This window comes from Stomoxys calcitrans, chromosome 5 (assembly GCF_963082655.1).
Source record: "Stomoxys calcitrans chromosome 5, idStoCalc2.1, whole genome shotgun sequence".
NCBI lineage: Eukaryota > Metazoa > Arthropoda > Insecta > Diptera > Muscidae > Stomoxys > Stomoxys calcitrans.
This window is the reverse complement of record NC_081556.1, coordinates 52,504,264-52,525,873: the sequence shown is the minus strand read 5'-3', so window position 1 is coordinate 52,525,873 and position 21,610 is coordinate 52,504,264. Positions and strand designations below refer to the sequence as shown.

General features: G+C 37.6%; 1 protein-coding gene across 1 annotated transcript in view; it reads right to left on the bottom strand.

Moving 5' to 3' along the window:
- Positions 1 to 17,703, bottom strand: part of LOC106087481 (uncharacterized) — a 78,971-nt gene extending 61,268 nt beyond the window's left edge. Inside the window, exon 1 of the mRNA XM_013252532.2 lies at positions 17,191 to 17,703. The gene's annotated coding sequence lies outside the window, so the exon portion shown is untranslated. The remainder of the gene's footprint in view (positions 1 to 17,190) is intronic.
- Positions 17,704 to 21,610: the final 3,907 nt, after the last annotated feature.

Genomic DNA, 21,610 nt, shown 5'->3' with positions numbered 1-21,610 from the left:
AGGATCTTATAATGGCTTCATCAATATCAATTTGAAGCCATAAAATAAAAGGTAAATAAACATTTTTGGATTTTTTCTGTTGCTTTGTTCAGTCATTTCTAATTCAACATGTTGTACATATGAATGCAAGAGTTTTACTGAGAATGTCATAGCAAGATATTTATGCTCGTATTATGTTAGTTGTTTTGTTATGGCAACCGATAGCATGCCGTTTTGTTGAACGGCATGGAGTTTATGACCATCAACGGATGTGGAGTTTATGACCACCAGAGGCTTTATTTATTTGCTATCTTTAGTATCACATTTGTCGAAAATTCCCTGAGCAAATTTAATTATGGAGTGTTACTAGTGTTACCTATTTGAGGGTTTTATGTCCTGCCCCAATCAATCTATCGATACGATTATTAGTTAAACCAATATGTTTTTACTAAATAGAATTTCGTTTTAAATTTAAACATCATAATACGTATTCCAACATGTGTTCAACAAGAACTCAAATATTGTTAAAAGTCAATACGTACACTACTGTGTTCTTATTAATTAACATCGAGTAGCTTATTTAGAATTTTTCAATATAGACATTAGTTAATGTCGTTGTTTAGTTTCCTTATATATAGCGGCTATAAGCAAATTAATACATGTTCCGGCCGTTAGAATTCAAGAGAAAAGATGACGTAGCCAAAATATTCCCACGATATTTTCCAATTCTGTTGCCTTGAACAACTTCAACAAATTTGGCGCAAGACTGATATTACCGAAATTGCATTTATGGTTGCATGCTAAACGGATGAGCGACATACTAGTGGGGTATTATGAATCACTTCCCTTACAGTGGGTATTAATTAGAATATTTTAGATTAACGACTCCCAATGTCATTTAAAAACTGTAAACGAAACTTGTTGTTTGCAGAGGAATATTTGTATATATTGTATTCAATTGAATGGTTTTAGTTGGTATAAAAGACAAAAGAAAAATAATGTTTCTTAAAACAAAACAAAACAATACAAAAACAGGTTGCATGAAATCACATATATTAAGTTATTAAATTGCATTTACTTACTAAAGCCAATTTAAATTCTTGATTCGATATCGACAGTATGCATAATTAAAAAAGTCAAGGATCTTATAACAGGATTTAAAACAGTGGTATGCATTTGTTTTTATATCCTTCATCGTTGGAAGGGGGTAAAAAAGTTCCGTTTTTTACGTTGAATATACATTAGTTCTTGCTCACAGAAAATATATAAGCTCAAGTATAATCTTTTTATACCCAACACCGAGGGTTGGGGGTATATTAATTTTGTCATTGCGTTTGCAACACACCGAAATATCCATTTCCGACCCTATAAAGTATATATATTCTTGATCAGCGTAAAAATCTAAGACGATCTAGCCATGTCCACCCGTCTGTCCAAAAATACCAATATTTTGTTCTACAAAATTGAACAATGACTTGTACTTATTAAATCACTCAATATCCGTGTCGAATTTGGTCCAAATCGGACCATATTTCGATAAAGCTGCTATGGGGACATACATTATGCATTTTTCACCGGATTATGACGAACGGTGGTTTACATATATACCCGAGGTGGTCTGTATCCAAAGTTCGGCTCGGCCGAACATAACGCCTTTTTTACTTGTTGTGCCTTCCATCATGGCATGGAGGTATACATTTTTATACCCACCACCATAGGATGGGTGTATACTAATCTAGTTATTCAGTTTGTAACATCTCGAAATATTCGTTTAAGACCTCATAAATAATATATATTCTTGATCGTCTCTACGATCTGAGTCTAGCCATGTCCATCCGTCCCTCCGTCTGTCGAAATCACGCGTAAAGCCAGCAGTTTGAAATCTTGCACAGATACTTCATATTGATGTAGGACGCTGGCTGTTGAAAATGGGCTATGTTGGATCAGATTTAGATATAGCTCCCATATATACCGATCCTTCGATTTGACTTCTTGAGCCCCTGGAAGTCGCAATTTTTCTCCGATTCAGCAGAAATTCTGCACGTAGTGTTCTGTTATGGCTCTCAACAAGTGCCAAGTACGGTTCAAAACGGTCTATAACCTGCTTTCGCTCCCATATAAACCAATCTCCCGATTTTACTTTTTGAGCCTTTACAAGCCGCAATTTTTGTCCCCTTTGCATGTAGTGTTCTGTTGTGACTTTCAACTATTGTGCCAAGTATGGTGCAAATTGGTATGTAACCTGCTATAGCTCCCATATAAACCGATCTTCCGATTTGACTTCTAGAGCCCTTACAAGCCGTAATTTTTATCTGATTTGGCTGAAGTTTTGCATGTGGTGTTCCGTTATGCTTTCCAACAATTGTGCCAAGTACGGTTCAAATCGGTCTATAACCTGCTATAGCTCCCATATAAACCGACCTCCCGATTTGACTTCTTTAGCCCATACAAAGCGCAATTTTTTCCGATTATGATGAAATTGAGCATGTAGTGTTTTGTTATGACTCTCAACAACTGTGCCAAGTACGATTCAAATCGGTCTATAACCTGCTATAGCTCCCGTATAAACCAATCCCCCTATTTGACTTCTTGGGCCCTTATAGGTCGCAATTTTTGTTCAATTTGGCTAAATGTGCTAAATACGGTCCGAATCAATCTATAACCTGATATAGCTCCCATGTAAACCGATCTCTCGATCATCCTTGTTCGGTTTCTAGAAGCTTGAATTTTTGCTGGTTCGACAGAAGTTTGGTAAGTAGAATACAAATATGCACTTCAACTAAATTTATTTTTTTAGCAGAATCAATGGTGGTGGGTTCCCAAGGTTCGGCCCGGCCGAACTTAGCACGCTTTTACTTTTTCGTTATTCCGCTTGCAAAACCTCGAAATATTCGTCTTAAACTCCATAATATGTTTAAATTTTTGATAGTCATAACATTTAAAATCGATCCACCCATGTCCTTCCATCCGCCAAAATCACGTTAACTTTCGAAACTTCTTACTTACTAAGGAGGCCACCGTGGCGGAGATTAGCATGTCCGCCTATACGTCGAACGGGTTACCCGTCGGCTCCTGATAAAGCATATGCATCAGCTTGTCTGCGCAAACTGGCTAGAAGAACGCATACCCCAGGATTGGAACCTCAGCATACTATGTACAAAAGAAAGGAGACAAGACAGAATGTCCCCATTGCTTACAAGATACTCTCGAGCGCACTGTGTGAAAGATTAACATATAAAGTCAATAAGATAATTGGGCCCTATCAATGCGGCTTTAGGCCAGGTAAAGGACAAATAAACGCCTACCATCTCTTAGTTGACTCCAAGCCCGCTTTCGATAGTCCTATTCGTTCAAAGATATTTAAAATCATGTCTGTGTTTGGTATCCCTGCATAATGAATAAGAATCTTCAGGATGACACTTGCTGAAACACGTTACACAGGAAGAATAGGAAAGAATCTCTCCGAAACATTCAATACCAAACGAGGTTTCAGACTAGGAGACAGCTTATCGTGTGATCTTTCACTTCCTGCTGGAGAAGATTATACGAAATGCAGATGGGAATAGATATGGCACACTAATCACAAGATAACACGTGCCACTCGCCTATGCCAACGAAATCGGTATCATAGGTCGGTCAGCGGAAACTGATATTACCCATTCCATTAAATAACAGGGACAAACCTCTCAAATATCAATGAGTCCGAGTACAAAAGGCGTGCCGCAGTGCGATATCTCTTTAGGGAGAATATTTTACAAGGCTGTCATACCATTTTTTTAAATGGCATAGTTCCACACAAATGTCGCCAGTATTAGGAGGGGATAACCGACGCTGAAAATATTTTCTTATGTTATCGCCAGGATTTGAACCTAGATGTTTAGCGTCATAGGTGGACATGCTTACCTCTGCGTTACGGTAGTCTCCGCTCCGAGGCATGGGTATTTGTTAAAACATACGAAATAGTGCTTGGAGTGTTTGGGAGAAAATTCTTCGTAAAATGTATGGAATGGATGAAGAAGTTCCAGCAAAGAAGCTTTTTGAGGGCAATCACAGTGGTACACGCAAACCGGGACGGCAAAAAGACCGATGGAAAGATGAAGTGGTGGGAGAGGCGACACTTCGAAAGAGTTTTTAGAACGAGCTCAGAAGATCGAGACACTTGGAATGCTTTTCTACGTTCGGCTAATGGGACAAATGTTCTGCCATAGCCAATTAAAGTAAAAGTAAAGTAAGCTTTCATTGATTAGTATACCGATCAACTCAGAATCACTTTCTGATTCGATTTAGCCATGTCCGTTTGTCCTCTGTCCGCCTGTGAGTCCATGTATTCTTGCAATCAAGGTAAAGGTCGTGGTTAAAGTTCAATCATCATGAAGTTTAGCACATGCCAAATTTGTGGCCCACGAACGCTTTTAATTTTGGTACAAATCGATTCAGATTAAGATATAGCTTCCAAATATATGTATTGCCCGATTTGCACTTATAAGGGCGTAGTAGGTAAAATTTTCAACAGATCTGCACAAAATTTGGAATGGATTATTTTGTCATCGATCTTAATATATTTGCAAAATTGCATCAACGTCGGCTCTGATTTGGATATAGTTTACATATATATATCGCCCGATTAACACTTATAAGGCCGTGTTAACCACACCGATCTGTTTGGTCCTAGGAAGAACGCTATTGATTTAAAAAAAAGGTTCAGATTTAAATAAAGTTACGTATATATCTTTAGTAGCCACAATTTTGGTTCGATTTCTACAAAATTTGACGTATGGTATTTTATTTGACATATATTTGGATGCCAAATATTGTAACATTTCATCAAAACCGATACAAATTTAGATATAGCTCCCATATAAATCTATCATCTGATATGGTTTTTTGAAGCTGTAGAAACCACAATTTTTGCCCTATCTTTACAAAATTTAATGTGAGGTGTTAAATTTGCCGTCCCAGTATGCGTACAACATTTCATCAAAATCTACCGAGATTTTTATATAGCTCCCATATATATCTTTAACCTGATCTTTAATGCGCTGTAAGGCTGTAGTAGCCTCAATTTAGGTCCAATCGTAAGAAAATTCTACAAGGTTCTATTCGAAACTTCAAAAAGTATGCAATATTAAATTCTGACTAGATTTGAACATAGGAGTTATGTATTAAAAGTTGTATGTAGGCTCGGTGGTGTAAGGTATTATATAGAAGGCTCCGATCGACTTTTGCCTTTCCTAATCAACATGGGCTTTTTTTGAGTGATTGTCAAAATGTGCTGTATCCAACGAGACCAAATATGAAATGTTAAGGTGGAAGAAATGTCCAAGGATGCCTTTATCTAATGTCACATGACGATCTTGCATTATAAGTTCGCGCACGTCATCAATGTTCTCTGGTAAAATGCAAATTTAGCCCATGAACATTCCACTAAGGAACAGGGGCAAACTTCTCCAATATCAATGAGTGCAGTCCGATTCAAGTTTTAAGCTCAATGATAAGGGACCTCCTTTTTATAGCCGAGTCCGAACGGCGTGCTGCAATGCGACACCTCTTTAGAGAGGAGTTTTACATGGCATAGTACCTCACAAATGTTGCCAGCATTAGGAGGGGAAAACCACCGTTGAATATTTTTTCTGATGGTCTCGCCAGGATTCGAACCCAGGCGTTCAGCGTCATAGGTGGACATGCTTACCTCTGCGCTACGGTGGCCACAGTGATAAATCAAAATGTTTTCAAAAATTTGTTTTTGTACTGATGTTTCTGGGATTCCATTCCTTCATCAGACGTATTCTTCGACGAGTCAATCATCAACAATTTTTGAAAACATTTTGATTTAAAACCAAATGGAGATTTTATTAATAAATAAAATCACCCACGGTTGCTTACCAATAAATAAGTTGGGCAGCCATTGTTTTAGTTGTTATCCCTGTGGTTAATGCCAAACAAAAACAAATTATTTTGAACGCACAGAACAGTAAGAACTACGAAAAAACAGATGAACGAAAAAATAATGTAAATTAACATAATTTTTTTATACCCACCACCATAGAATGGAGGTATACTAATCTAGACATTCTGTTTGTAAAACCTCGAAATATTGATATGCGACCCCATAAAGATTCGATCTAGCCATGTCCGTCCGCCTGTCTGCCGAAATCACGATAGCGATGGAACGAGTAAAGCTAGCCGCTTGAAATTTTGCATAGATACTTCTAATTAATGTAGGTCGGTTGGGGATTGCAAATGGGTCATATCGGTTCAGATTTAGATATAGCTCCCATATAAACCGATCTCCCGATTTGACTTCTTGAGCCCCTGGAAGCCACAATTCTTGTCCGATTTAGCTGACATTTTGCCCAATAGTGTTCTCAAATAATTTCAAACAACTGTATCAAGTAAGGGCCAAATCGGTTTATAACCTGATATAACTCCCATATAAACCGATCTCCCAATTTGAGTTCTTGAGCCCCTGAAAGCCAAAATTTTTGTCCGATTTTGCTACAATTTTGCACATAGTGTTTTATTATGACTTCCAATAGCTGTCCAAATTACGGTGCAAATCGGTCTATAAACTGATATAGCTCCCATATAAACAGATCTCCCGATTTGACTTCTTGAGCTCTTACAAGCTGCAATTTTTGTCCGATTTAACTGAAGTTTTGCATGTGGTGTTCTGTTGACCTGATATAGCCCCACTGTAAACCGATCCCTCGATCATCCTTGTTCGGTTCCTAGAAACTTTAATTTTTGCTGGTTTGACCGAAGTTTGGTATGTAGAACTCTTTTTATGCCCGTCAACTATAAATTTTAAGCCATGGTGGTGGGTTCTCAAGTTTCGGCCCGGCCGAACTTAGCACTCTTTTTTTTCTTATTTTTGATTGAATATAAAATTTTTTTTTAATAGAAATTTTCCAATTATTTATTCAAAACGATGATTGGTATTATCATCTTCCTAATTGAAGTTTCAGTTAAAATATATACGAGTCAATTAATTTCATGATTGAAACTGATTTTTATTTTTGTTTTCCTGTGTAGAGATGGGATAATGAATAAATCCAGTGCTACTCCTAGCCAAATAAAAAAATATGTAGCTAAAAAAATTGAATTTGTTATTTATGAGACTTAATTCATTTTAACCATAAACATTATCAATGGATAGCCAAGCATATTGTCGAATTTCTTAATTATGAGATTGAATTCATTTAAGCCATAAATTGTATCAATGAATATGTATAGATTGATCGGCATAAAATGGCATATAAATACGCGTAAAACGATTGAATGATGAGTTTGTCAATTGATTGAAATTTTGCTCAAATGGATCGACTAAAAAAAACGTATGAAGATCACGCAATGGTGTAATAACCGGTTTAAAAGTTAATTTTTAAAGTAAACATTGTAGGTAAAATGGTAAATTCACTCTCTTCAAAACAAAAGACTTAAGACACATGCGCTTTATTGTCAGTATATCACGTTATTAGCAGCTATGATTTCCGGCATTTATGGCGAGTGCATGACTTTTGTATACGACAAATCCATAGGTCGCGCCAAGATATTTTTTAAGCTAAAATAAAAACAAAAAGAGACGCACACAAGTGTGGTCTTCAGCAGATATTAACCAAACTAAATGTTTCTTTCATTTAATTTTTTCAATTGCCAATGCATGTTTGCTTAGAGTTCTGTTTTGCCATTCGTTAGAGAAGAAGACTTGTTTGTGACATGTATTGTTCAAATGACCTTCATAAATAAAGATCAAATTGTCTACTAAAATGTAATAAAAAAACTCAATAAAGACGTAAATGTTTTCGTACAAACCAAAGAATTATTATACGAGTATGAGCTAGTTTTGTTTTTTTATGGCATATAAATACTAAAGATGCAATTGATATGTTCCATGGATAATGATTTAATGCTCACAACCAATAACGGAAGGTCAGGTACCAGTACTTGGGTGAACTTTATTTTATAAGATTTCTGTCCCAATATTGTAAATAACATTACGCATCACAGGGAAAAAACAGAAATCGACTATTAAATAAAAAACTAATCCAATTTACTAAACGTCGAATAGATAAAAAACTCAAAAATGTGGAAGTATCAAAGCGGAACATCGATTATTTTTTAATGATATAATTAAAGGTTTCGACCTTTGTGGGTGACTGTTTGGTCATACAATGATTCTTAAGAGCATAGTTTCAATTAATTCCAGTGTTTGAGTTTACATTCTTGCATTTAACTTTTTGTATCTGTGCTACCATTAGTAAGTGAGGAGTCCAGTAAATCATCTTAATTGCCCCTATTCTTTTCTAATAAGTTCTTCCTTCTACATTCCCCTTTTTATACCCACCACCGAAGGATGGGGGTATATTAATTTTGTCATTCCGCTTGCAACACATCGAAATATCCATTTCCGACCCTATAAAGTATATATATTCTTGATCGGCGTAAAAATCTAAGACGATCTAGACATGTCCGTCCGTCTGTCTGTTGAAATCACGCTACAGTCTTTAAAAATAGAGATATTGAGCTGAAATTTTGCACAGGTTCTTTTTTTGTCCATAAGCAGGTTAAGTTCGAAGATGGGCTAAATCGGACTATATCTTGATATAGCCCCCATATAGACCACATTTATTATCCGATTTTGCTGAAATTTGGGACAGAGGGTTGTGTTAGGCCCTTTGACATCTTTTGTCAATTTGGCTCAGATCGGTCAAGATTTGGATATAGCTGCCATATAGACCGATCCTCCGATTTTGCTTCATTTATTATCCGATTTTGCTGAAATTTGGGACAGTGAGTTGTGTTAGGCCCTTCGACATCCTTCGTCAATTTGGTTCAGATCGGTTCAGATTTGGATATAGCTGTCATATATACCGATTCTCCGATTTAGGGTTTTAGGCCTATAAAAGCCACATTTATTGTCCGATGTCGCCGAAATTTGGGACAGTGAGTTAAGTTAAGCCCCTTTACATACTTCTGCATAATCGCACAGATCGGTCCAGATTTGGATATAGCTGCCATATAGACCGATCTCTCGGTTTTAAGTTTTTTGGGCCATAAAAAGCGCATTTATTGTCCGATGTTGCCGAAATTTGGGACAAAGAGTTAACTTAAGCCCCTTCTCATATTTCTGCTGCCATATAGACCGATTTCTCGATTTAAAGTCGATTGGCCCCATAAAAGGCGCATTTTTATTCCGATTTCACTGAAATTTTACATACTGACTTATGTTATGCTTTTCGATATCCGTGTCGTGTATAGTTCAGATCGGTTTATTTTTAGATATAGCTACTAAAAAAAACAATATTTTGTTATATACAATTGAACAATGACTTTTACTTATTAGTATTTGGTCCAAATCGGAACATATTGTGATATAGCTGCTATGGCGCTTAAGGTATGAATTTTGCACCGGATTTTGACGAAAGATGGTTTACATATATACTCGAGGTGGTGGGTATCCAAAGTTCGGCCCGACCGAACTTAACGCCTTTTTACTTGTTTCCTTTCTATTAATTCTCTAGTAATAAATGAGGCTGAATTAAGTGGAACTTAAATAGTAATTATACCCTACAACACTACTGTGACACAGGGTATTGTAATTTAGGGCATTTGTTGCAAATGCAAATTTTCCCATGAACATTTCATTAAGAAACAGGGGCAAACTTCTCACATATCAATCAGTGCTGTCCGATTCAAGTTTAAGCTCAATAATAAAAAGGGCCTTCTTTTTATAGCCGAGTCCTAACAGCGTACTGCAGTGCGACACCTGTTTGGGGAGAAGTTTTTATATGGCAAAGTTCCTCACAAGTGTCTCTTGAATTAAGGGGGGATAACCATAGCTGAAAATTTTTCCTAATATTCGCGCCATGATTCAAACCCGGGCGTTCAGCGTCATGGGCGGACATGCTTATCTCTGCGCTATGGTTGTAAGTTAGGTTAGGTTTAGGTGGCAGTCCGCCATCAAACTCACTCAGACGGTTTTGTCCATTGTGACACCATAGGAACAGGAGAAAGAAGATGACTTCTAGTTCCTACCGTTGAACTATTTGCGAATGTTCACATTCGCTAAATCATACAAGTACAAAGAAATGAGAACCTTAAGTGGAACTCCATCTGACAGCCACTGCGGGACACACAATCACAGCTGATACTCGATGGCATGTAGTATTGAACAATAAAACGTTTGCCAATGGCTCTCTTGCTGGTGCATAGGGCTAAAGGGGTATTTCTTGCACTTTCCGAAATGTGTGATTTAAAGTTCAATTTCCTGACCAGCAAAACACCCAGGTATTTTGCGCATTAAGTATATGGAACATTCGCTCCTCCCAAGGAGACAGGTGCCACTGTAGGCAACTTGTATCTCCTGCTGAGGAGAGCTATTTCTTTCCTAGACGGATTTACGCCTAGGCCACTTTCAGCAGCCCACTTTGCTGTTGCACATGGAGCTTCCTGAAGAATATCTTTTAGAGTACTAGGAAACTTCCCCCTAACCGTAATAGCCACGTCATCAGCACACACAATCACTTGTACACCTTTTTCTTCCAGAGACAATAATATATTGTTAATGGCTATATTCCAAAGTAGAGGAGAAGGTACACCTTCTTCAGTTGTTCTTCTGCTGACCCATCTTTACAGATCCGACGCCTGCCGTAACGCACCTCGAGACGATCAAGAAAATATAAATTTTATGGGGTCTTAGACGAAAGTTTGGAATTACTAGATTAGTATACCCACATCCTATTGTATTGGGTATAAACTTGAATTACGTATAGAGTGATAAAAACCGATTTACAAGAATAGGTCCGACGGGTTTTTCTTCCACTAGGTTATGGACGCAGGTTAATCATTTATACAAAACACACAATACTTTATCATAGATAAGAAATGTGCATGGATGTGGAAGCCAGAGCAGGCCTTACAAAATTTCATCCAAATTGGATTTGCATTGCGTTGTATATGGAAGATGCATCAGGGTGTGGATTAATGTGAAGCATACTAAATATAAATTGTGGAAGTAATGATCAATACCAACAGCAAAATCAGATGGCCAAAAGATAAACTTTGTAAACAAGTAGCATAAAAAGGTCTTTCGGTGAAAATTGGTCAATAGGGAGGATATTTTTGGCAAAACATGTAACAGAAGCTAGCCTCTGGGAGAGAAGAAGATGCTAAAAGTAAAAAGCGATTGTACCTGTTTTATTGGTTTCTTTTTATATAAGTTACCGTCACACATCGATATATCAATTTCCGGCCCTACAAATAAATGTTGCTAATGTCGAAAAAACAAAAACGATTTAATGATGTACGTATATATGTCTGTCCGTCTGTATGTCCGTCCGTCAGGCCGTATACCGTCCATCTGGCCATTTATATGGACGTATAACCCATAAAAGTGGCACTAAATGCCCGATTTCGCCGAAATTTGGAATAGTGAGTTGCATTAGGTCCTCCTAATGGTCCAGGTCTGATAATATAATACTGATTTCCTTCAACTGATTCCTACTTGCTTTCAATAATAGCCTAGATCTTTCACGATTCGGATTACCACTGTTCTACAGTACTACATGCGCTTTAGTCACCCATTCCCTTATTTCGGACTGCATCGCTCGAAAAGGCTTTGCATTAACCAAGTTTACTGATGGCAGTCTTCTAGCCATTTCGTTATCTTGTTTGACTTTTCATCCCCCCTTATTCGCTACGACCGATGCGAATCGGGTAATATAGCTCTAAAGTCCAGTTCTCTGCGTCACACTCAACGACCTCGCGTTAACACCATACCATGTCAGACCGTATTATGGTCGGGGATTCGCATACATTTCACAGTCATTGGGTCTATAGCTGCCTAAGTATCGATATTGGCAACATTCGATGTGTTCTATATTTAAAAAAAAATATAGATAGTACAGATATTATTGCTAATTTCCTATCACCTATATATTAAAAGAAACAAGTAAAAGCGTGCTAAGTTCCACCGGGCCGAATCTTATATATCTTCCACCATGTATTGCATTTGTCGAGTTCTTTTACCGGTATCCCTTTTTAGGCAAACATATGATAAAATGAAAGAATTGCTATGATATTGGAGTTATAAAATCAACTTATCGGCCGATTCGGACCATAATTGAACGGAATGTTGAAGACTATAGTATAAGTCGTTGTGTAAAATTTCAGCCAATTCGAATAAAAATTGCGCCATTTAGGGGCTCAAGAAGTAAAATAGGGTGATCGGTTTATATGGGAGCTGTATCCGGCTATGGACCGATTCAGGCCATAATTGACACATATATTGAAGGTCATGAGAGAAGTCGTTGTACTTTCAGCCAAATCGAATAATAATTGCGACCTCTAGAGGCTCAAGAAGTCAAGATCCAAGATCGGTTTATATGGCAACTGTATCAGGTTATGTACCAATTAAAACCTTTTTGACACAGTTGTTGGAAGTTCTAACAAAACACTTCTTGCAAAATTTCAGCCAAATCGGATAAGAATTGCGCTCTCTAGTGACTCAAGAAGTCAAAATTCCAGATCGGCTTACATGGCAGCTATATCAGGTAATAGACCGATTTGATCCATATTTGACACAGTTGTTGAAAGTCATAACGAAACACATCATGCAAAATTTCAGCCAAATCGAATAGGAATTGTGCCCTCTAGAGGCTGAAGAAGTCAAGACCCCAAATCGGTTTATATGACGGCTATAGCAGGTTATTGATCGATTTAAACCACACTAAACACAGTTGTTGAAAATTATAACAAAACACCTCATGCAAAAACACCTTCAGCCAAATCGGATAAGAATTGCGCCCTCTAGCGACTCAAGGAGTCAAGATCCAAGATCGGTTTATATAGCAGCTATATCAAAACATGTACCGATTTGTTCCATTTACAATTCCATCCGACCTACACTAATGAGAAGTATTTGTGCAAAATTTCAAGCGGCTAACTTTACTACTTCGATAGTTTGCGTGCTTTCGACAGGATCGAACTTCTTTAAAGATGAAGCGAATCGTAACGCAACTTTTAATGGTGTGCGCTATCGTGAGATGATATCCAATTTTTTGTTGCCTTAAATGCAAGAGCTTGACTTGCATGACATATGCCACAAGCCACACAGCACGCGTAACAATGGACTTATTGAGAGGCGAGTTCTGTGAACATTTTATTTCACGCTCGGGACCGGTCAATTGGCTGCCTAGATCGTGAGATTTAACGCCTTTCGAATATTTTTTATGGTTCTATGTTAAAGATCATGTCTATATTGACAAGCCCGCTTCAATTAAAGAGTTGGAAGACAACATTGAAACATTTTTACATGAGATACCTGCCGAAATATTGGAAGAGCATTACAAAATTGGACTACGCGGATGGACCATTTGAAGCGCAGTCACTGTCAACATTTATATAAAATAATCTTCAAATATTAAATTATATGGACCGTTCTATCGGTTGAAATAAAGATTTAATGAATTTTTCTGGATTTTATGTGTGCAAAATGACTAAAACTGTCCCTTGGAGCCTTCACACACAGTGTGGGTCCCTTAATATTAGATGAAATGCGTCCCACAGTGGTTATTGGGTGGTGCTCTCCGGCTTTCTTTTTTAATTGCAAAAAATATCCGATGTTTTAGCTCGTCTCGAAAGAGAAACAAACGATAAACAAAAATTATGAAGCAAACAAATAAAGCCCTGCCGGGATACGGACCTGGACACAGGGAGCAACAGCGAAAGCCGTTGCCATTGTCTATCGTTCGAAGCCATCAATACAACTTCCAAAAGATACAGAAAATACACATGTATACCATGGAAGCATTGTAGTCGTGTGGAAAACAATTCCAACATTACAATGAGAAAAACATGCGGTGGAAAAGAAAAGCTAGTGTAAAAGCTGTCAAACTTAGTTATTGTCGTGCTATCATCTGAACAATGTTTTAGCTGTATATTCGTCCCCAATTAAGTGCCGGTATCTGTTTAATCGAAAGCCGGGCATTGACAAAAGAAATGCTCCAAAGGCTCATCATCTTGCCCACATGCCCTACACGTGCCGCACCGATTTTACATAAGTGAGCTCGTAATCCTATATGTCCCATTATGATACCGAGAGCTATAGTGAAGGAGGTTCTCAATTCCTTTTAGTTATAGCCTTCTCACGATCTGTATCCCCCCTTAGGATTTTTGCCGCCCTATCGACCGTTTCGCTGTTCCACGGGGTTGCATGCACATTCGTCGCCCACGCTCTTAACTCGGACTGCGTCGACACGAAAGGCTTCGGGTTAACCAAGTTTATTGACGGCAGTCCACTGGCCTTCACTGCCAAATCGTCTGCCCTTTCATTCCAACTTACTCCATTATGGCTTGGCACCGGCAGTCCTCTGGCCTTCACCGCCAAATCGTCTGCCCTTTCATTCCAACATACTCCATTATGGCTTGGCACCAAATTGCGGATTGTGTCATCCTCAGAGAAGGCGTTAATCTCCTTCTTACACTGCAAGACTGTTCGTGACCTTACCGTCCTGGTTGTTATTGCCATTATGGCAATTTTACTGTCGACAAAGATGTTCACACTCGACGTCTTTGTGTTAGTTACACAACCACCTCATGAATTCCGGGATCGCCCGGATCTCCTCCTGCAGGACCGTATTGTGGTCAGGTAGTCTAAAACAGATCTCAGTCCCTGGGTTCTCAATGTAAACCCCCAGGCCCACTTTGTCCTCCAGCTTTGATCCATCCGGGTAACATGATGGTCCAGATGGCAATACTAGGGTTTCGTCAATCCTAGACTGAGCCACTGGCAACAGTGCGTCGCACTCGACCTCAAGTTTCACCTAAGGTATCCGATTGGAAACCTCTTCCCTACCTTCCAGGTTTCCTATCGTCCCCTCGATTATACCGCGATGGTATGACCTGCTCCCATCCTTAACCCAATCTCCCATCGTCTTAAGTCTCATAGCCGCAGTGACTGCCTCACATTTGATCTGTATATCAATGGGTCGGATATCTAGAATAGTCTCCAGTGCCCTAGTGGGCGTGGTCCTCATCTCTCCGCCTATGCCAAGACAACATGTTCTCTGAACCTGTTGTAGGGTCCTTATGTTGCACTTATTCTCCATAGCAGCCCACCAAACTACAGAGGCGTAAGTAAGTATTAGTCTAATCACGCTCCTGTAGAGCCAGTGGACTATCCTCGAATTCAGGCCCAATTTCGAGCTTTCGGCCTATCTACATAGTGTCAAACACCTTTAAGACATCTCAGTACGCTTCTGAATGCGACACTTCCAATTCAGTTTCCTGTCCAAGATCACTCCTAATTATTTTACCTTGTCAGTTATCGAAATCGTCTTATTGTGGAAACGTGTTGCGTTAAATTGGCCCACCTTCGTCTTCCCCGTGAACAGGAATATTTCAGTCTTCTCTGGGTTAACATTGAGACCTCTGAGTCTAGCCCAGTCATATGCCATATATAAGTCCCTTTCGGCCCTCTTGCATAACTGGTTCGGATCCTTACCCCTTAGAAGTATTATAACATCGCCTGCGTTGAAGACGGGTTCAAATCCCTCCTCAGTCAGCATCCGTAATAGGTCATCTATGGTGGTCACCCATAGGAGTGGCGATAAAATGCCCCCTGTGGTGTGCCTTGTGCCACATTCTCCCTTATTTTTATGTCATGGGATACACAATTTATCCACCTGGTCATTGAATAAAATGTAAAATGAGACGCCATGATCTCGGTAAACTTCTGGCGATATTTATTTTACAGTTGTCACATAAATGCAAATTTGCCCATGATGATTCCATTAAGAACCAGGGGCAAACTTCAATGAGTTCTGTCCGATTCAAGTTTAAGCTCAATGATAAGGGCCTCCTTTACCTGGCAAAATACCTCACAAATGTCGCCACCATTAGGAGGGGATAGATTGGGTAAGATAAGAGAGAGAGGGAGAGAGAGAGTGGCAGTCCTTTACAGACTCACTTAGACAATTTTAAGTCTACTGTGATACCACAGTAGCGACAGACCAATGGCTCTAGTTGGAATTGAAACCAAGACCCCCGCACTAGTAATCCGAGCACGCTACCAACCCGGTTATCGGGGTACCTTAGGAGGGGATAACCACTGCTTAAAATTTTTTTCTGATGTTCTCGCCAGGATTTCAACCCAAGCGTTCGTACGGTAACCTCTTTTGTCATACTCAGAGTAAAAATATACTAAACATAAAATATTCCAAAATTTCCATACAACCCTCGTTGTTAAAGTTTCGTAAAAAATATTCTCACAGCATTACATCTTGCATTTTAATCCGATTGTAAACAGAGAGTGAATGAATGAGCAACACAACTGGCTTGAGACATGTGTATGTGTCTTAAGTCTTTTCCCCTCTGAAAACATTAGACTGAAGTGCTTGTTTCTTAAGTCTTTTGTTGTCACTTGGGAGACAATGAATTGAATCGAATTTGTTTGTAAATCTATTGCCCACATAATACAGCAATTCAAAAAATAAATCTTCTTCATTAATGATGGCTGACTGCATACAAACATTTACATGTGTACCAACAAAAAATACATACACACATACATAATTGTGCCTAGACACCCTCTCTCTAGGTAATGTTTATTCTTTATGAAGAACTCAAAGCCTTTTAAAGAAATTGTAAAACCTGAACATTTTAATAATGAAAAATTGAAGAAAAGCCCCCACTCGCTATTGATACGAGAACGATTTGGAGATGACAATGATTGCTCATCATAGATTATGGCTTTGAAAACCTACAGTCAGGTACATGAAAATACAAATTAATTTGACAAACCCATACCATTTAGAGCTTATAATTTGGAGGCATCGTGAATGAATTGTAAATTTGGTATGCTGGGGCAGAGCTCCAGAGGCGTAATTTGTCACTAAAGGCATCTCAGATAAGCATTGGTGAGGGAAAAACGGTTACGACTCCAACAATGAATGATGTATGTACTATATTGAAATTGTATGACACGGCAATGATAAGATCTGCCATAAAAACCCCCAAACAAAACAAAACCATCTCATGACAAGAAGAACCTACGCATATTGAATTGTTAATTTAATATCTTGAAAAGAACTTGAGGACTATTGTCTCCGTGACATCTTTCTCAAAATGGGTTCTTTATTTTTATCTGGACTTTTGTTATACATCAACATCGAACGTTGGAGAAATGTGTCAAAAGAATGTGAAATTAGTCACCTCTGTAGCTGACAGTCTGCTTTCTTCTGTGGCTGCTAAATTCCAATTGGTTGTTGGTTGACCAAAGGGCAATTTTTTGGGGGGGTATCCGTTGACCAGCACGAATTCAACTTAAATTTGATTTCACTGAAAACACACAATTTTTCTTTCTTTCTTAAATGCAAATACCACACGTCACGTATTCCAACAATTTTCGTCAATATTTTGTTTGGGGTTTCTTTGATTATTTTGTTGCTGTTCTGTGTTGCACGTATCAAGCGGTTATTAATTTCCGTTTGGAAGTTGGCCTGGCTGCAAGCGAAGAAGTTTCTGTGCGTTTTCCTATTTTGGCAAACGACACAAATGTTTTCTTGCGGTTAATTTTTTTTAGTTTTGTATGATTAGTATTTTCCCTTTTTCGTTGGTGCTTGAGACTTTGCAGTGGCCACTTCCAAATTTTAAAATAAAAAATTTAAAATCGTAAAACCGTTTGCCTTCGCTCGTATGTTAACCCGCTTCGCAAAATACTCAACCGTTATATCCCAAGTTTGAAATACAAACTGAATTGGGAAAAGCGCTCGGCTACAGCATATGGCATAAAGTGGCATTACTTGCAACTCGAGCAAGACTGACAAACATGTTTGATGTTGTTAGTGGTTATGTTGCTCTTGCAGTCACTGTATGGGTTTGATAAATATGTTTGAGCTTCAAAAGCCTCTTGTTGGCTGAACTAACTGGCTTATTTAAAAATGAAATTATTGTTTGCATGGGATTTGTGTCGCGTGCTCTCCACCTCTCCATGAATTTTTAATGCTGTTTATGAACTGACTGACTGGTTGTTAAAATATTCTCACTTTTTTAGTAGCGACTATTAACTATCTGACGAAGAACAAGTGAAACAGGGAGCTGCATACTTCTCAATCATTAAAAATTAAATAACACTGTGATACACCTAAATTATTTATTGGTTCTGATGTACCAATTCTGTTTTGTTAAAGTCAATGGAAAACGAAAATACCTTTGTTTGTTTTTCATTCGAGATGAGCTCAATGATCGGAGATTTTCGTTGCAAATAAAAAAGGAAAGTCAGAGATCGCAACACACACCAACCGCAATGGGGCGGCCATATTAGGTGTGAAGGCTTAACGGGCCGTACGTTAATACACAGAAAAAATATCACGAACATTTTTTCAATTAAAAATTTAATTGGAAATAAAAATGTTTTCAATTAAAAAATTAATTGAATCAATAATTTTTGTATTGAATCCTGATTTTTTCCAATTACGATCGTGATTGAAATTTAGGAAATTTAGAATTAAAAAAATTAATTGATTCAATCATTTTTTAATTGAATCTGAACCTTATTTTCAATTGCGATTTGATTGAAAGTTTTGTCATTTTAAATTAAAAAATTAGTTAATTCAATCATTTTTTTAATTGAATCTGCACTTTTTCAATTACGATTGTGTTTGAAATTTTTGTCATTTTTAATTAAAAAAAACTAATTGATTTAATAATTTTTTTAATTGAACTTAAAAATTGTATATATAAATGTGATTGATTTCAATCATTACATAATTGAATTGGAAACTTTTTTAGACTCAAAAGCACCATTATGACTGTCTTTTTCAGAAATATTCTAGCCGCTCGTACTTTTGGTAATTAAAACAGTCTTTGGACTACCTTTTTTAATTTCTATGCGCAATTCTAATCTTTTTAATGCTTATTAATGGCATAACGGTTTCTTTTGCTTCGATCTATAAAACATATTATATATATATGTATATGTGTTTCTGTTGGGTTTACTTCCCCAATTCATGTAATTTGAAAGTTACTGTTATAAAAATATATTAATAACTGTCTATGTCGGTAGCTAGACCCAAACCCGCCTCGCCACTTTTTTTATAATTGGAGAAACATTATTTTCCGTCGCATTTTAAGGAGTGATCATGAAACCTCAAATTTTCATTCCAGGAGTTTTACATATGTGAACCATGTCGCCTTGAAATTGTGGGTGCGTTCTATATAGAGCGCTTTTCGCAAAAATTTTTATATAATATTTGCATATTTCCAATCGAATAATAAAATAATTGATCCAATTAAAAAATTTGTAATATGTTTCGAAAATTTCAGTCATTTTCTTAATTAGATCAATTAATACATTGATTGAAAATTTAAAAAGTTTCAATCATGTTTTTAACTGGATCAATTAAAAAATTAATTGGAAATTTCACAAATTTTCAATCATTTTTTAATTGATATGCAATTGTTTTAATTGGTTTTTTTTTTCAATCACTTTTTTCAAAAACTGTGATTGTTATTACCGAATTTTTTAGCGAAAACGCCTATATGATATAAATACCACAATAACCACGCTCGACAACTTCGTCCTTTAGCTGTACCTTTTCCCAATGCATGTGTTTTTGTGTAATGGCAGATTTTTTTTTCAATTACACTACTCCCATAGCATATACATGATTCTGTGCATCTGTTGGATGTTGTATTGATGTCTTCAAACGCTAGACAATGGCTCTCACTGTTAGTCCGTGTACGCAGGTTCGAAATTTTTTTCTGAGACCCAACAAAGTATTTATATTTTTAATCATCTTTACATTCTATGTCGATTTAGCACGCTAATTTTCGAAGGAATAAAGCTAGGTGCTTGAAACTTTGCACGATTACTTCCAATTAGTGTGAGTCAGTTGGGATTGTAAATGGGCTATATCGGTCAATGTTTTGATATAGCTGCCATATAAACCGATCCTGTTCCCATCAGATTTGACTGAAATTTCGAGCCAGGTATTTTTTATACCCTACACCACTACTGTGGTACAGGGTATTATAACTTAGTGAATTAGTTTGTAATATCCAAAAGGAGGAGAGATTGATAAGTATACCGATCGACTCAGAATCACTTTCTGATACGATTTAGCTATGTCCGTCTGTCTGTCTGTCCGTCCGTCTGTCTGTCCGTCTGTCCATTTTAATTTATGTACAGACTACAGGTCGCAATTTTCATCCGATCGTCTACGAATTAGGCCTAGAGACAAAGCCTATTGAAATTGGAAAAAATCGGTTCAGATTTGGATATAGCTTTCATATATATGTTCGTCCGATTTGCAGTAATACTGCAATAAAATTGTCATTTTTTAACCGATTCCGTCGAATTTGGCAAGAAGGAATTTCTTATGACTCTCAATATTACTGGTGAATTTTATAGAAATTTGTTGAGATTAAGTAAAGCTCACATAAATATATTTCGCCCGATTTTCACTCCTAGACCCGCCGCAATCGCATTTATTGTCCAATTTTCCCAACATTTTGTACAACGCTTTCCTCGACGAATTCCACAATATCCATTAAGTTTGATTGATATCGGTTCAGATTTAGATATAGCTCCCATCTCCCGTCATTTGTCAACCGTAGTTATTACATTTTGAACATATTTGCTTTGCTCGAAATTTGATACAGTAAATTTAATAAACTCTCTGAATACACCCGCCGAGGTCCATCAAAATTGGTTCAGAATTAGATATAGTCCAACTTTTGTATTTAAAGGGTAGGTGTAGGGTATTATAAAGTCGGCACTGCCCGACTTTTGCCTTTCCTTACTGGTTTTTACTTCCAACAACTGTGAGAAGTAAGGCTCAACCGGTTCTTAACCTGATATAGCTCCCACATAAACAGATTTCGGATCTTGAGCCTTTAAATGGAGCAATTATTGTCCGATTTAGCTGAAAATTTGCATGAAGTGTTTTGATTTAACTTTCACCAACATTGCCAAGTAAGGTCCATGTAAAATCGGTGCGGGGAAGATGATGAGACGTTGGAGCATTTCCCTTGTCAGTGCCCGGCTTTCGCGTCCAACAGATACCGGTACTTAGGTGGAGACACAATATCAGACATGAACCAACTTAGAGGAGTGGTATAGAAAACAATTAAGGATTTTGTAAGTAGCACGGAATTCCTAACTTAAAATTTTCTTTTTAGAGGTTACTTTATAGTTTTTGGAGCGCACAACAGGCCGATTACTGGCTTAGGTGTATGTCCATAGTGGCATGGGACGGATTAATATCTGCCTAAGGTCCAAGCCTGTTCATTACCTAATATATATCCCATATACACCGATCTCCGATTGAGGACGCAATTATTAAGCGATTTGGCTAAAATTTTGCTTGATGTTGTTTGTTTTGACTTCCAACAATTATGCCATAGCTCCCATAAAAACAGATCTCCCGATTATACTTCTTGAGCCTCTATGGGGTGCAATTCTTATTCGATGTTGCTGAAATTTTGCACAACGAAATCCAGCAGCTAAACCTAGTATGGTTCATAACTTGGTATAGCTTCAATAACATAGCAATTCTTCTTGGGCAAAGAACTTGACAAATGCGATCCATGGTGGAGGGTATATAAGATTCGGCCCGCCCGAACTTAGCAC